The sequence below is a fragment of the Seriola lalandi genome, unplaced genomic scaffold (assembly GCF_002814215.2).
Source record: "Seriola lalandi dorsalis isolate HSWRI2012SDOR001 ecotype SW California unplaced genomic scaffold, Sedor1 jcf7180002054314, whole genome shotgun sequence".
Classification (NCBI taxonomy): Eukaryota; Metazoa; Chordata; class Actinopteri; order Carangiformes; family Carangidae; genus Seriola; species Seriola lalandi.
This window is the reverse complement of record NW_019524867.1, coordinates 596,525-607,309: the sequence shown is the minus strand read 5'-3', so window position 1 is coordinate 607,309 and position 10,785 is coordinate 596,525. Positions and strand designations below refer to the sequence as shown.

The 10,785-nt window shown below is 39.4% G+C and overlaps 1 long non-coding RNA gene across 1 annotated transcript; it reads right to left on the bottom strand.

Moving 5' to 3' along the window:
* Nucleotides 1-603: 603 nt before the first annotated feature.
* On the bottom strand, nucleotides 604-6,117 carry LOC111655340 (uncharacterized). The gene is made up of 3 exons (XR_002760800.2): nucleotides 5,919-6,117; nucleotides 3,339-3,549; nucleotides 604-1,250 (listed from the first exon to the last, which is right to left on the bottom strand). It is a non-coding gene; the product is annotated as an uncharacterized LOC111655340 (long non-coding RNA).
* Nucleotides 6,118-10,785: the final 4,668 nt, after the last annotated feature.

Genomic DNA, 10,785 nt, shown 5'->3' with positions numbered 1-10,785 from the left:
AACTTCAGTATGCACAACTGAAGAGTAACAGAAATGGGGATAATGACAGAGAGAGAGCAAGTTATTTCAGGAGAGAAATACAGAATATTTTGTAAACACAGCACATTGTGGTCTATGGAGTCTAATACTGAAGTTTAATTAATTGCTTCCTTGTGCCAGTGCAAGATGTTATGGCCTAAAATGGTCTGTCGTCAGAGAAAGCAGTAGTGCACAGAGAATGGAATGAAAAGGTGAATGTCACTGTATATGAAAGCTTCATCCACAAGATATGTTTTCAAGGTCGGAGAAGTGAATTAAACAAGATAAGTTGATAGGATGAGTTTGCCAGTACAACACGTGAAAACATATCCATTTATATTTACATTTACTCATTTGACAGACACTTTTATCCACAGCAACTTATTAGTGACAGACCAAAACTTCATACCCTGTAGCAATTTAGAAAATACTTTCCATTCTTCTGTTTTTAGATCACTAAATTCTCTCTGTTGAATCACTCTGACTATATGATATTCAGCGCATATACTGTGCACTCTTTGGCTGAAAGGTATTTGCACACAAGTGAGTCCTTGACTGTTTCCAGTGTCTCACTAGTGTCTTCATCTAGTGAGGGAAATTGTATGCGCTTTTACATTATACATCCTTGGTGTATATCTCTGGTTCTTATCGTAGGGGACCTCCTAGTTATCCACAAACAGAGTCTGTATATTGCCTCAACTTTGACTGATTTCCATGAGAAACGCCTGGAGGTGCAAACTCGTCTGCTGTCTAGTCTTAGTCTTTCTGAAGTATACTTACACTTTCCTTGTCTAGCAACAACAAATTAAGACTAAATCATTTGGGCCTTGTTCCAAAATGTTTACAGTATAGGCACCACTCCCGCTTAAGCACACATCAACAGCTGTGAAAATACAAGTATTGTGTGCAATCTGTTTTTCTTTTTTTCTTTTGATCAATTGTAGCTTCAGTGGAAATATTTTGGCATGATATCATATCATCTGTATTTACCCAGTTATTCACAGGATTAAGAAAAATAAATCATCACATCAGCGAACAGAGCGGACCACCAGGTACACTGCTGGCAGTCATTTTGTGTACAGTTATATTGTTTCCGATCATGTCAAATCAGAGGGTAGAAAGCGTAGCTTCCCTCAGCAGATCTGTCAAGCTTTGGATTGCCCACATGCCCAAGCACAATACTCCATGGGCTTTACACAGGGTTTAGAGAGTGGTGCCTGTTTGTGATCTTTCTGAAACACAAAACACAAAAAGCAAAACTGTAAGGAATGTCGGGGAAAGACATATGAACTCTAACATAGAAGCAGATGAATGGGTAAATACGGTGGTCTAATTTTCTGATATACTGTACATAACTATAATTTTTACCTATCATTTGTCTCAACAGTTTACATTTTACTATACTTGTTGATAATTTTGTGCCCAGATTGATTTTTTTCCTGTTTTTCTCTTTGTCTTTCTTACTGTAGCATTACTTTCATGGTGAATGGGGCATTTGCTAACTGTACTTATTTTGTGGGATTACAGGTTCCATTAAAAAATATCCCTACATAACAACCAGTAACACTAGTGGCATGTGCTGTAGTTTGAATATACAAACAATAAAGTAAAACGCTAACTTCCGATTTCTATCACATTTTTATTCATAATCCCGTCCTATAATACTATGGACAACTAGGTCTATACTGCAATACAAGTGCTTAAAAATGCAATAGAGAAATAGATTACAAAAAATGAAGCAGAAGAGTAAGATAAACAGTCAACACCTCACGCACACGCACACGCACAGGCACACGCGCACACACACACACACACACACACACACACACACACACACACACACACACACATTCTCAGGAATCCAATGTCATGTTTCTGTCAATATATCTTCAGGTAGCACTCTCCGCATTACTCTCTGCATCATAAACTAGGAATGTTTCTGAGCCAAAGAGACAAAGTGAGAGGCTGCTCAGTAATCTTCACTCCTCATTCATCTCACGCACACATTTGCCATCATCTCTTTGACAGCAATTGATCTTTACACAACATCAATAATAGCTTTGTGACCAAATTTTTATAAATGAGTTCTGCAATTACAACCTGAACGAATAATTTACCACCTTGTGATTCCACCTCAGAACATATCCATCATAACTTCAATTGCAGGCAGTTCATAACTGACGTTTTTGTGTGTGTGTAGTGCACTGTTGGGAGGTAGAGAAGAAGAGGGCAGGATGAATGAGAGAGGTAGATCATGCTCTATGTGGTACCGCTGTTGGATATATGGGTTAATAAAGATATTAGTCTGATATATTAGGTTCAATTGAGAGAATCTTCAATAAATTCAATATGACTGAGGCTTCCCCAGTGTGGCTAGACAGAAATATTGTTGAATATCATAGATATAATGACGAATCAGCATGATTCAGGATACGAAGTAATTGAAAACAAGAATGGTGGTGAAAAATCTATGGAGGGGATATTTTAGAGAAATAAGGAAGTGTTTCAACCAAATTCAAATATAAACATATATATATATATATATATATATATATATATATTTATATATAATCATTGGATTCCTGAGAATGTGTGTGTGTGTGTGTGTGTGTGTGTGTGTGTGTGTGTGTGTGTTTGTATTGTAACCAAACTCCTCTACCCACTGGTCACGTGATCAAGAAGAGCTGAACCAGATGGTCAAGAATTATTCTGAATTCTCTCTCTCTCTCTCTCTCTCTCTCTCTCTCTCTCGCTCTCTCTCGCACTCACACACACGTATATACACACACACACACACACACACACACCAACAACAACAACAACAAAAACATATGATATCACTTAAGGCATTTACTGCAGAGCTTTAACACTAAAGTAACACATTACCACACTAATCTTTGATAACACTATATTCTTTATAGTTAGTTTCAAAAACATAAAATCCAATCAAATGTATTCTGTTCACTGATACAGATATACAATCACAGGTGGCCATTATGCACTCTGTTTCAGCTGGACCTCATAACACTATCTCACTGATGCTACACTGCCTTTTGCCCTTACAACGAACTGGCTGACTTTAACATTGTGTTAGATTTTGCAAGTTCACTCAGTGCAGGCTCTGGAGTTTTGCTAATCCTTCAGGTTTACATCTGATTTCTCCCTGGGCCTTCTGAGGGCCACTGCCAGCCACACTCACTTCATCATGTTACTCTGCAGTGACAACACAGCCTTTGGGTGTTTCCTGATCTTGTCTCTCACTCTCTAATTGCACTAAACTATCGCTGAGCCAAGACACAGCTGGGTACAGTAACATTCACCTCATTTTCCTGAGCTGAGTACGGCTGAGCTGAGTGGTGCAGGCAGGGCGCATCCTTTAAATGAAAAGGTTCGTGTTCAGTGCTGATTGCAAAGATAATCGTCAGAGCTGGGAAGCAAAAGAGTCCTGTGTCTTTTCTCCGCTTTTCTCCTCCATACTCCTTTCTTCACTTGCATCATCGTGAGCAACTGTCCATCTCACAGCACCAGACCCTGATTGGACCATAACACCAACAGATCAGCCATAATACAGCCTGCACTTGGAGGTTCATATCACACCCTCCTCCCTGTTTCCTGTTTTTTTTTTTTTTCGGCTAAAAGCAGTAAATGTGATTTATTTCACTTTCAGGAAGACAATGACATGACATGACAGGCAGCAGAAACAGCATTAAGGTGCTAAGAAATTAACAGTATGTGTTGGGCATAACTTATAGGTCAAAGAAACCCACTCTTGTGACTGGCTGGAAGGTAAAAAATTTCCTAAACAATGTTAAAAGAATAAATGTCACAGGTGTTGCTGAATGTGAAATGATCTCTGTGAATTGCTAGCCACATCACCACGTTTGCTAAAACATAAAAAAATTTTTTTTTTTTTTTTGAATGACTTAAACAGATTATTCCTATCCTATAATAGTGATTTTGAAAGTGCTTTCAGTACCTAAACCAATCTATCGTCTCCATCCCTCCAGAGCCACAAAGGGAGCTAAAAGTCATTACACTGTCACAGGTAACAATACAATTGCATGTTTTCTTGCATGGCAGTGATCATTTAACTGTACATCATAAGAATTGGTCCTTGAGTTTACGACGTTTTCCATGCCACTAAATGTCGCACTAGACCGCCAGCATCTCAGACCAAAACAATTGCTTCGTTGGCCATACCTACAGCCTCCGTTTGCCCATAACCCCCAAACCCCGTCACGTTCTCAGCCAGCAGTGTTAAGATTTCAAGTGAAAGCAACTACTTAACAAACAACACGAAGCACAACTGAATAAAGTTATAGTGTACACAAGAGCCAACAAAAACAATCTAGCCACAAGCATTAACCCACGCTAGCATCGCCTTGATATGCTCCACAGCTATCCTTGCAGTAAGCCAGCTACCAATAGCAACATTTACCAGACACGTTCATAACATTGGCAACAGCAAGTTAGCTGACCTCAGCATGACAACAGTAACCAGTCACTAATGAAAACAGAATAATGTAGTCAAGTGACTTAAGCATCTAGAAGAAAAGCCAGTTTAGAGTCAAGTTGGGGCCATTTAGCAGTTTGTAGGATTATCCATTTTAAAATCTTATTGAGTATTGACTCCACGGTCGGACTAGGAATACTGCTTTCAGAGCACGGCAACGGCACCACTGCGCTCTGAAACCCATTATTTCTAATGGCTTGTGCCGTGCCACAGCGGTTGTCGGTGCGGGCAATGTTCAACCATCCAATAGTTCAACAGTTCAACCTATTGAAACACAGCGATTGAAATACGGCACAAAACGAGAATAGAAAAGAAACTCATCCTTTCTGTCTCTGAATTCCCCCAAAATATAAGCCCTCTCTTGGCGACAGATTTCTTCCCAAGTAGGCATGTCAGGTGTGTTCGAACATATACAATCCATGGTTTTAACAGTCTAACCATAACCATCGATTGTAGCGTATATCTTAAAACACAGCTGACATGCCTACCTGGGTAGAAATCTGTCGCCAAGGGAGGGCTTTCGGTATATTTCAGTACATTTCGGGGTATTCATAGAAACAAAGGATAGGATCACTTTCTCCTCCATTTTTGTTTTGTGCCTTATTTCAAGTGCTGTGTTTCGATTGGCTGCGCGGATGGACGTTTTGATGGGCCACCAGCCAACTGGGATTTGACCAGGTAGTCCCCAGTCTGCCCATGCACTTGTCTTTGTGGGAGACCTTCTTGGCCAAAAAAGTGATCTCTTCAGTCTAGGGAAATCTGTTAGGTGGCTTTCACCTGAAAGCTGTGTACTGCACTGTGCCATCTCAAGTGTGGGCGGTCCCTTTGTGTTTATAAAGGTGGGGAGGGCGACTGTATTAACAGGAGTCACATCCACTAACATGCACACATTCATGCACTTAAAATGCACATGCTACCAGATCTAGTAAAACAAAGAACAGAGAACCTCAGATTAAAACACATACAGAGGGGTGTGACTTCGTTCTCGGCTCAGGACACCATTACTCCAATATATCTTTACTTAGAAAACAGTTTTTTGATGCTATGTTATTGTTTAAAATCTATTTTACAGAATATTTAGAAATTATTGTGCTCCATTCAAATGAGCTGGTTGCAGTTAGAGTGCATGCTGCCAGACTGGCTTACATGGCTTACTGGTACACTTGATGTTTCACCTGTGCTTTTCCTTCTATGACAACTCAAACTCAAAACTGTCAGAGCTAGGGCTGTATTTTTAGTGCAACTCTGGTTTTCTTATTTCTGGAACAGAACCTGGAAATTCTGATTTCACTTTGGCTCTGTGAGATGAAAAAAAGGTAGTTTTTTTGTTTGTTTTTTTTATATAAAAACATAGAAATAAATGAAATAAATGAAGAAATATACTCACACACTCCAGTGTTGGAAGCAGGTGGATTTAGTAGTACAGAAAGATTCTCTCTGTATGTTGGGCTCACTGTTTTCTGAGGTAACTTGACTCTCTCTGACCTATTTCTGTGGCAAAATCACACATGAGCCAGCAAATAATTCCAATAGATTTAACTGGGCTCACTGGAGACTTCACTGAGAGAGAAAACTTTGCTAGCTTAACAACATTAAGGCTACAAACAACCCATAATGCAACACTCTCTTAAAGAAACAAGATCACATAACTAAAGAGCCAGTACTCCCATCATTAAAGGTCTGCATCTGCTGTTGTGAAAGGTAAAAATCTACTCCTTATATACAGCATGACTGGACTTTTTCAAGCATAATTTCCAGAAAGAATTACATTACTAGACTTCCTTCTAACTGTTCTAACTATTCCATCTAATCATTTGTATCCGTCACTCCCACTCTCCCTTCCATATCTCCTCTTACTCTCCCCTTTAAATGCCTAATATCATAGTTGATAAGAAACTATTATGTGTGATTATGCGAAGATGCAAAAAAAAACACAATATCATAAGTCAATGATAAACCAGTGAAAATTATATCCCTCTCAATGAATTAATAAATCACTTTCCTGCTTGTATTTGAAATGGTAATTAGCTGACAATGACTACCCACATTAACTTAAAAGAGAGTTGTAACTGTCGGTTGGCTGTTACAAAATTATGTGCTAAACATCTGTCAATTGTTAAGTAAACACCTGCCATCTCTGGTGTACATGTCTCACCCTTTAGCCGAGAAACTGGAAATCACTTTGTGGTTTATGTCTCCTCCTCTCTCCCTGTCTCCTTTTGTAATTTGTTTCACCCCATTAAACGTCTTAATCAATCCTTCCATCTATTGATCCTCTTGTTTACTGCAATATCAGAAAAAGACTTTGCAGTCATATACACTGACTCAGTCCAATCCTGCTGATCTCTCCATGACTCGGTTTTCAATGAATGTAAAAACTCATTATAACTCTATGCTGCTGTAATATATCCAGCCTGTCTAGCCAGAGACATGTTCAAAGACTGAGCAAGGCTTTACTGTCTTTTGTCCTCTAGTGACTTTGGTGGCAGGCTGTCTCGTGCAGACTGAGATTAGGTGAGCCGGTGAATGGCTTGGCCTGAGACTGTGCTTATAGTATAAGGCACAACCCCAGAATCAGACAAGAAGACTTTGTGCTCCAAGCTATAACACCAATAGGAGGCAAGTAGCTCACTTTATGAAGGCTATGAAGGCTCATAAACATTAAAAAAGCAAACAATTAAACATCTCTCTCCCCTGCATACACACAGACACAGTGTAAATGAATGTGAGCTAGCCAGTCACACACACACAGTGAATCTCTGAGAATTTTGATAGGGTGAAGTGTGAATATAACCAGAGATGGTGGGATGCAGTGTCAGACACTGGTGTTCAACAGAAAGCTCTTGCCCCTGTTTTCCTGGGCTGACCTCCTGGTATGGTCGGACCAGAAGAAAACATGCTTTGTGATATCAATCATTTATGGCTCCAGACGAAGCCTTGTACCGCATGCCACATCTGGCATAATCATATTTATAACCCTAACAAAGATAAGAGGAGGTAAATCAAACACAGCCTCTCTCAGAGCACTTACATGTCTGCTCAATGAAAAGCAAATTAGAGTTTCCTTTCATCACGTGAGAGCTTTCTGGCGTTAACAAACAAGCAGTCGTTCTCCCATGGAATCAGAGTCGGCCTCTGTCCAAAGTGGACGACCTCTCTCAGTCCCTAATGTCTCTGAAAACAAAGGACCATTCTGGTGTAAAAACTGTGAACAAAAATACACTACAAGATGCAGTTCTTTCTGTCCCTGACCTATATTTTAAGAACAATACATGTCTCTCAAAGTGAAGTTATCCTTACCCTGCAAATGCATATTTACACAGATATTTATTATCACTCAGGATTTTTCAATGACTTATCATCTGCCATTTGCCAAAGAGCATTCCATGATAAAGAAAGAGAAATAAAAGAGGCAAAAGATACAGTGTAAGGTACTGTGTTCAAGGTGTTGACAACCAGGTCAGAGTAGTTGCTACAAATACAGTTTACTATTCATTATAAATTCACAAAATACTGTTCTGCACAAAAGTCTTCCCGGGAATCTTATTATATGGACAGAGGCAGTGTTGATCTAATTAAATTTCCTGCAGCGTACAGTAAACAGCAGGGTCTCAATAACTTGCAATGACATATGCTCATAATGGCTTTCAATGCTAATAAAATGTGTTACAGTCACTTGCTCCAACAGACCACAGAGCTTATTGACTAAATGCCTCTGGTGCAGACACTGAATATTTGCGAGTAAGATTTGATATTTATGCCACTCTGGCTCATAAAACAGGCTTGGCCTCCTAGTCATCTGAGACATTATTCCTTGCAACCCACCCACTCACCCCTATTAATACCACAACACACACACACACACACACTAGCACACAGACTCACAAGGTGAAATCAATGCCAGCCCCATTGTTGCAGCTGTAAACACAGGTCCATATGGGTTTTACTTGGCCTCTTTGCTGACAGTGGTTAGTGTGTAAGCCTGTTGTTGCACTGTGTGTGTTGTTGTGGCGCAACACACACGCGCGCGCGCGCACACACACGCACGCACGCGCACACACACACACACACACACACACACAGATTATATCCCCATTCAAATTAATCATGTATCATCATTTGTAAATTATGAAAAAAAAGTCAAACTGAAGGCCCCATACTCATAGGCAGTGCAGGGGTAGTGATTCCAGAATTAGGGCCACCTCGATTTTTGAGGTTGTATGTTGTATAGGCTAAAATAGGAGACTATTATGATTTGAGGTTTCTGCCTTTAAGTCATCACCTGAGAGGTTTAAAGTGTAATGTAACAGGCTAAATCACTTTTTTGAATTTTCAAATATTTCGTATACTTTTACGTATATGTCTCCTTGGCATGATGCACCTGTTTCATTCTTCACATGAACGTTTGTTAAAGCCGTCAGCTGAGGCACAGTGTGTGGACTGGGTTGGATTGACTATAGGCTTGTAAGTTAAATGCAAGTAGGCATCATAGAGAGAGCCGCAGAGAAACTTCACAAAGCATCCCGAGAGCCTGCCAGAAGTAGTTACGCCCTCACGTCATCACGTCTGAAGTTTCCTTCAGGACACCGACGTAATGCGCATTTCAATTAACACGGCAAATAAATGTTTAACTTACCTTCGACGATAAAACAAGAAGAAGACAAACGAGGGTCGCAGCTGACAACAGTTTGTTTTTAGTACGGTCGTTGACCAGGAAACATTTTGTAGCCGTTGTCTGGATGAGTTTGTACCCCTCCTCTCTCTCACATCTGGTCCCTAAACTGAAGGAGAACCTCCCATCCACGCAGTTTCTGCTGCTCTCTGCGCACCCACTTCTCACAGATTTTTACTACTTCTCACGAGTCAAGGGATTCCCGACTGGTTCTCAATGAATTATCATTGGTGTCTCTGAAGCTTTAGATAACAGAGACTATAAATGGATGGAGCTATTATTCATCTATGCCAGACTCTTTCAAAGACCCGTGGTAGTTGATGCAGCGTTAACGTGAAAGTTAATAAAGTAACGAGAGGAGAGAAATGCCATGCTGCATTTTAACATATATTAGAATTTACGGGATGTAAAGAATATTGGACAAAATTCAGGGAAAAATAATGTTGCAAATTGCATAATTCAAAAAAACACAACTCTCAGCTCTTAAATGTAATCATACAACTGCATCACCTTTAACCAGCATAAGAGAACTAGTTAATGCAGTAAGCTTAGTAGGTTTAGTGTTAAGTACTGTAGCAGGTTGTTATAAGCAGTGGTGGTGAGTAAGAGCACTTCTCAAGTAGGCTACTGCTCTTAAGAACAAGTTTGCTTTCACGTTGTCATTTCCTAATACTTAGGACTAAGTAGTATTTATCCTCCACAGTATATTTACATCTGTCTGCTACGCACAAATCACAATTAGTAACACTTGCGGATGGAGCACCCTATCATTATGTTTCAGTCTTGGCTGCATGAGATTTTTCTTTTAGTAAAAATAGCAACTAAAATGTAAATATTCTTGGAATAGTACATTCAGAATGAAAGTTTCCTAAAATGTCTGTAATTTTCACATCAATTGATTTCTTCTTCCTTAATGTATTGACAAAAAGAAAAATTCAAATTTTCTCATTATATTATTTGTGCAGCTGATATTTATACAGTGGCAAGCTAAAGTAAGTCAACTCTTTAGAATTACTTCCATTTATGTCTAAAATATGGTCAGGTTTTCATCCAAGTTACAATTATGAACAAACGCAATCTTTTTACCTTATAACACACAAATCATTGTATTATTCTTGTCCATAAAACATTAAACATAACATTAAAACGTTCATAGTGTAGGTTGGAGAAAGCATGTGAATCCCTCAGCTAATTACTTCAACAGAAGCTAATTGGAGTCAGGAGTTTTCAAACCTGGAGTCCAGTCAATAAAACCAGATTGGAGGTGTGGGTTAGAGCTACTTTGACTCATAAAAAAAACACGCAGACATTTTGAGTTTGCTGTTCAAAAGTAACATCTGGAGTCTACCAAACTCATATCATGGTGCATGGTAACATGGGGCACTTGGAGGAAGGAGGAAGCCGCTGCTCTCCAAATACAAGAAAAATCACAAACATGCCAAGTTTGCCAAATAGCACCTTAACATTCTACATCACAATTGAGAAATTAATTTATGAACTGAGGACACTGAGGTTTGAATTGTTTGTGAAGAACATGCAGCACCATGTATGGGGTAAAAGGGCACTGCAAACCAACATGAAA